The sequence below is a fragment of the Anser anser genome (genome assembly GCF_964211835.1).
Source record: "Anser anser genome assembly, chromosome: 9".
Classification (NCBI taxonomy): Eukaryota; Metazoa; Chordata; class Aves; order Anseriformes; family Anatidae; genus Anser; species Anser anser.
The window spans coordinates 4,808,589-4,815,242 of NC_139729.1; the positions used below are offsets into that span (position 1 = coordinate 4,808,589).

Here is a 6,654-nt window from a genome sequence, read left to right on the forward strand (position 1 = left end):
AGGCTAAACCATCATTTGAGGTAAAACAAACTGTAAGACCCGTCTATAGAGCAAAGTGCCCCACCCCCACTTCCAGTGACTTCTCATAGCTTCCTTCTCTCTACCCCAAATACCCCAAGCAAATATGCAACACTGACCAGAACTGCAAACATTAAAGTTAGCTCTGAAAATATTTCACAAAAAAAGGTTTATTTAGGCAAATGTTGTTTGCTGTATGTATAAGTGAATATAAATGCTTTCTGACCAGCTGCTGAAATAGACAGATACTTGTGAGGCCAGATTTCAATCTTTCATCAGACCTGCCAATACAGCTGAGAAAAAGCAAGTTGCCAAATTTTCAGGCACATATTCTCATATTCTACCTTATGAATCTGTGTGCCCTATGATTTTTTTTTCCTAAAAAAATGCCTGTTTTTTTTTTTAATAGTGAAAACTACTGTTAAGTATTGGATTAAATAAGAAAACAGCACAGCAACAACAAAAGATTGTTGTGATACGTACATATTGGATTTGAATTAGCTTCTTATAAAAATAGACGATCTTGTTTGTTTCCTCTTCTTTCTTTTTTTAATGATTAATATAGATATATACTCAGATATTTTTCTTTGGGAAATTATTTGGCATTTTATTCTCTCTCATTTTACCGTCTGGGAAGGAGATGATCCTAACAGTCAGTGCTTTAAAATATTCAGAATCTCCTTCCATAAATAGCACATCTGTCACACAGAAAGGGAACCCAGCCAGCAGAAAGGGAGACCAGACCAACAAAAACAACTGCTATTCCTATACATGATTACAAAATGAGTTAGGATTTAAGTAATCGTTTATTTGGATTTTTTGGTTTGAGCTTTTTAAATTAAGAGCTGTCTGTCAGCTGAGCATGGCAGTGTATGTTGGCTTAAAATTAAAAAGATTGTTAAGTAAGGAAACATTTTGAGCTTTTTTAAACGTTCATCTCTTAGTCAAATAAGACTATTGGGCCTGTCACCCTGTTTAAAACCATGGCAGAGCTCCTGTAAATTTCAGGAAGTGAAGTTTTGGGTCTTATTTAGCAGTCTGTTAGGTTTACGAATATTTCATTACAATTTGGGAACTAAGTGGTAGGTTTGCTTAAAGATAATGGTTTTCAGCAAAAGACAGATTAGAGCAGCATCTCAATAAATATGTCTGTTCCTTCATTCTAGGGGTCAGTGTTCTTATTCTCCCAGAAAAGTACTTTTCTGCTAAGGATACAACAAGTCATTTTGTGTTGTGTGATTTAGGGAATAGCAAAAGCCTGCCAGCAGCGAACACAGCAGAGGAATCTCACAGTTAACAGGGGAGTGACCTTGTCCAAATCTTTATGCATACCTCTTATTTCAATGGGCCATTTTCAGTGCTCCAGGCTTATAATTCTCCAGGCTTATATCTGCAAGAATTTTACTTCAGATTCTACATAATTTTAGTTCAGAAATCAGATTCTAGGCCCTTCGTCACTTCATAAATAAATCCCCAAAAAATTGCTTACAGATTGCACACAGTAGGCCTGATGTTCAAGGTAGAGATATATTCTCAAGGTAGAGATACATTTCTCAGGTAGAAGCTTGGATTTAAGCTCCAGCCTTATTTGTGCCAAAACTGTTACAGTCCCAAGACTAGGCACTGGCTTTCCTGATTCTTGACTTCAGAATTCCCTGCCTTTGCTGGGTTAGGAATATGTCAGCTCATGCCATGAGGTTGTGTCAGTTCTTTATTCAATCAGCTTAAAGTGAGGCTATTTCAAGTATCCTCACTGGATCCCACACAGGCTGTTTGCGCTGTGAACGTTTTCCACTTTAAAGCTTCCTACTTGTAAACATGCTTCCTCTTCCTCTATTTATCACCACTCTAGAGCAACAACATTTAATCTACCCTTGCACGATAGTTTATCTAAATTGGTGAGGAATGAAGAGTCCCAATGTCACTTTGTATTGCAACCTCCACTTTGTGGTATACAGTTTCTCAGAGGAATGGTCCTAACCCTCTGTATAGATCATTCGGGTAGCAGGAGCAAAAGTCTATGAACAGTACTGATTTTTGTCTGAAAGTATTGCCACACTGTGTTATCTTAAGAAGGAAATACGTGAGTGAAGTCTGGTAGATTGGGAACTATGCCAAGGACCAACCTTAGAGAGATAAGGTTGGAAGAAGACTAGCAGGAGAAAAAAAAAATATATCCATTCAGTTTTATATGGATCGTCTCACTTCTGTTTTTATTCAACATGGACCCGTGCTGGACCAAAAGAATAAATTGTCCCTCTAGCTATAGAGGACACCCTGGATGTGAGAGTTATGCTCAATATATAAATGAATGAATAGACCTATGTACAGGTGGGTTCATTCCCATTTCAGTACTTAGTGTTTTTTTTAATTTAAACTGTTTGTCCAATAAATGAGCAATGCAAAACAAAGGATAGAATCAATACCAGTCTCAAGAAACTGTAGTCAACTGCTCTGTGATACCATCCCTGCAAAGCAGTGACAAGGGGACATGAAGCACAGCTGGGAATGCAGGGTGGGGGTTTTCGAAAGTGCATACCAGTACTGTCTACAGTCTTTCAACAAACCTGCTCTTGGAATAACTCTTTCAGCCTCTTAATTTAGCTGCATTAATTACATTTGTCTCTTCATTCCACTAATGTTACTGAAAAAAAAAAAAAAGAAAAGAAAGAAAAAAAAACCTCTATTGATGAATAGTAAATTTGAAGTTCAGATTATGGAACCTGAAATCTGCCTTTCTAGAGCCACAGGCAAGCAATTTGTGTAAGCATGTAGCAAAATTTGCCCCAAGACTAAATACAGATTAAATCATTTGTGTGCTGACAGTTTTCCCAGACTTTACCACAGTTCCTTCTGTGTCTTTATAGGGCTGGACAAATTCTTCCCTTATTTGCTTGGACAAAAAGCAGTTGTTTGCAGATATTCCAATACATGCTTTAAAGACTTCAATTTTTGATTGTCATACACACATAAACAGGCCATGAAAAATAATGCTTAAGTGATCTGGGCAGAAGAGAATTGAAACTCCTGGTATCCCTGTTTAGATGGTGATGCTTTTCAGCACTGCTGAATTAAATGAGGAGCAGCATAGGAATGCAATTGGTTTTTTAAAAAAAAATAATACTGAGATTCTACAAAAATAGCAGATATCTGAGTACTATATTCTGATATACTGCATTGTATCAATGTGTTCTGAATCTGTATGAATTAGGAAAAAGTGTGGACTTACCTAAACTGAAGAATCACAGACAAGTCACATATTAAGATATATGGAGGTGCTGTCTATGCTTTTTTGTGAAGCACTTCTAACAGCCACTTACAGTCTAGTACTCTATAAACTATAGAATAATCTTTAAGGATTAAAACACCTGGGATTCACTGTAAACAAGTAATAAAAGGCATTTCTTTAAAACCTAAATCTATCTGAAGAATCTGAAATGATGACTTTACAGGTTGTATTTTTGTATTCTCTGTGTAACATGACACTCAAAATGGTTAGCAATAACAAGTGGCTTTGTCTTACTTTTTATCTGAATAGAGCTTTAATTACCTCTGTTGATGAGCATGGTGTCTCCCTCTAATTATACCTCCTAAGACCCTGTTTGCTTTCTGAACTGCTGCCAGACACTATGCCAAAGGTTTCAAATTTCTGACTTGTATCACTCCTGACTAATTTACCTGATTAATGAACTTAGATATTGAAGATTTTTTTTTACTCTGTCCATATCATTTTTTTCTCTGTATTAAATGGTGCAAATCACCTGACAACCCTACTTAGACTTTTCCTGTGCTTCTCTTGTGTTGATGCACACAATGGGTGCTCACATCACCTATTTCTTCTCTTCTGATTTTAAGGGGAAAACTTTTCTTTTAGAGAGCAGCAAAAGCAAAGATTCAATAGGAAAGAGGCTCTTTTTCCCCTGTCACACAAAATTCTGGATAGAGATGCAAACATTTTAGCTAAGTCATTCTTAATGTGTACTAGACAGTAGGCAAGAATGACAATAATAATTAGGTTGAAAAAAAAAGAAGTTTCTCAGAACAGTCAACATGGAATCTATTCTTTGCAAAAGAAAGTCTGGCCATTTTACATTTTAGAAGAAAATTTCCTTTTATAAATTCCTGAATAAAGTTACTTCCAAAACACATGATTTTAAGCAAGATCAGTTTTGTGGACATGGTTGCTTGCAATGACAATTGATTCTTTGTTCCTCCCTAAAGTTTGAACGGGGACTATTCAGGTGTTTTGGAGAACAGAGAGGATGATAGTAGCACACATTTATCATTGTTATAAACATTAAGAAATTAATTTTGAACAATACAAGTGCCAGAACACATAGGGGTAGGATGCTGAAGTATGTCAGCAGAAAAAATAATGTTTTGGAAGTTACAAGAAAACTGTTTTGCATTCGATAAAATCAAATGTCACATAATAGAACAGAGAAATCTCACATCCCATTGTGTCACAGCTCCAAGCAGTAACAACATACGTAGCAACAACTACAACAAAAAAAATCCATTTCAAGCTTACTTCCTCAGGCTCACCTATTGATTATGCTGCAAAGTAAGGGCTGCTCACTGTGGCCAGTATATCTGCTCCATCTATTTCTCCAAACCAGTCCACCTCTAAAGCTTACGCCTCCTTTTTTCATCTGGTCCTGACAAATTAGAGGGGATTTCTTATATCAGTCTTCCAATTATTAACCTAGTAATGTAACCAAAACCCAAGAGCATTAATAATGAATTCCAGGCTACTGATCTTTTCCTGCCATGGTATAGCTTGAGATTTGCCTACTACCACTCTCTTGTACTGCTATCACTGCTACGGTTAAGGCCTATTTATAGTCCCAGCTAGAGAGGTAACTCATCTTAAGAAAGATGTTCTACAAATTGCAGATCTCTGAAGTCTAAACTAGTTCAGCTTGAACTGAGGTCAAGTTGTATTCCAAGGAATTCCAATGAAATTCTAGGACTAAAGCTAGCGAGCAATGATAGTGCTTTTTTAGAGTGCAGTTGTATAAAAGGCTCTATTAACAATAATAATACACTTTTACAGCATGTTTTATCCAACAGTCTCAGAGATCATTACAGACATTAATTGAGCCTAACTATAGCCTGCAATAAATTAGCATTAATATGCTAATTTTATGGATGGAAAGAGAAAAAGACAGAGAGGTTAACTGATTCACTCAGGAACAGAACCCAGAACCATGTGCACAAGTGGATAATCCCAACCAGGAAGATTTGTCAGACAAACGGAAATGGGATGTCAGATACAAACATTATAAAAGGCTTCCCAAACCATATTTTGTCATTTATACACACCAGAAATTATTGGTTATGCTGATTTACTCAGGTGTAAATCTAGGAAGTGGAGAATGTTTTAAGTAATGGCCACTAGAACTGAATCAATCATTTGTATTATTCACGCTATTTATGACTTCAAAGAAAAGGACAGGATGACTGCATTCAGTTTTCTTTAAAACATCAAGCTGGATATAGAAAAAAGGACACAACAATTAAAATAATAAAAACATGTCTCTTCAAGAACCATTCCGATCTCCTTCATCAAATCCAAGCTCTTGAAGAAAGCATTTAATAGCTGTTTGGGCTTCCTTTCCTTACTGAATATCCTGGAAAATGGTTAATTTGGCACTCATTCATCTTAATCTATCTTAATCTGATTTAGTATAGCTCGAGATGTACCAAGCATCAGAGACTATTCCAGACAAAAATAATCCTTAATCTTTCTTCTGCCCTTGATACCATTCATCACTTCCTCTGTACACTGGCAGTCCATTTGATGAGCCTGCTTGGCTCTGCTACCTCTTAGACTGCCCTTTCACCGATTCCAAATGTGTTCATGGTAGTTGATAAATTCTGGAAACTTCAGAAGTTTCTAAAATACTCCAATCTTTATACAAATATATCTTACTAGTGCTAAAGGAAATTATTTTTAATTAAGTTCTTAACAGATTCCTCAACATTAATGGTAGAAGAAAGCAAATATTCTTATGAATATCCAACAACAAGTAATGAGTAATTTATGAAATGCATTTTTTCCCTAAAACATACTGAATAAATTCTTTGTCATTACCATTTCCTGTCTTCATAGATCTTCTTAAAGACTTCTTACTTGCTTATGTTGAAGATACATTTTATTTGCTTGTCAGTTCTGGCTTTTTCAGTTCTGATAAAAAATTTACCTCTTCCTCATTTAGTAAAAAAATACATTTGCATATGAGCTGAATAGCAGAGTCACAAAGCAGATCCAGAGCATTCAGCTGCAATGCAAGCTTCTTCAGCATGCCTAAATCCATATCTAGAGAGAACACATGAATGATCAAGAGCATGCAGCTCAGTCTCCATTTCTGATTAATCACTATCTTCCCTGATGCAAATATGGTCAATGGCAAGAGTTTTTCCTTGAAGATTTCATTTAATGGGTCAAAGATTTCAGAGGTTTTTATTTCCTAACTGTTCCTGGTTCAGATACATGCCCAGTCATGACATTACTTTAATTATGACAGAAAAGATATATTAAAAAAAAAAAAAGTAGAAATATTAGGTAATTAAGGCAAAAAACAGTACTAAATGGGCTCACTGCCACACAACTCAGTTGGCAGATTCAAGCAC

At 35.9% G+C, this 6,654-nt stretch overlaps 1 protein-coding gene across 8 annotated transcripts in view; it reads left to right on the top strand.

Annotated features, from left to right (window-relative positions):
- The window catches only part of SLC16A14 (solute carrier family 16 member 14), a 52,154-nt gene that overhangs the window by 1,009 nt on the left and 44,491 nt on the right, over positions 1–6,654 (top strand). The window lies entirely within an intron of this gene.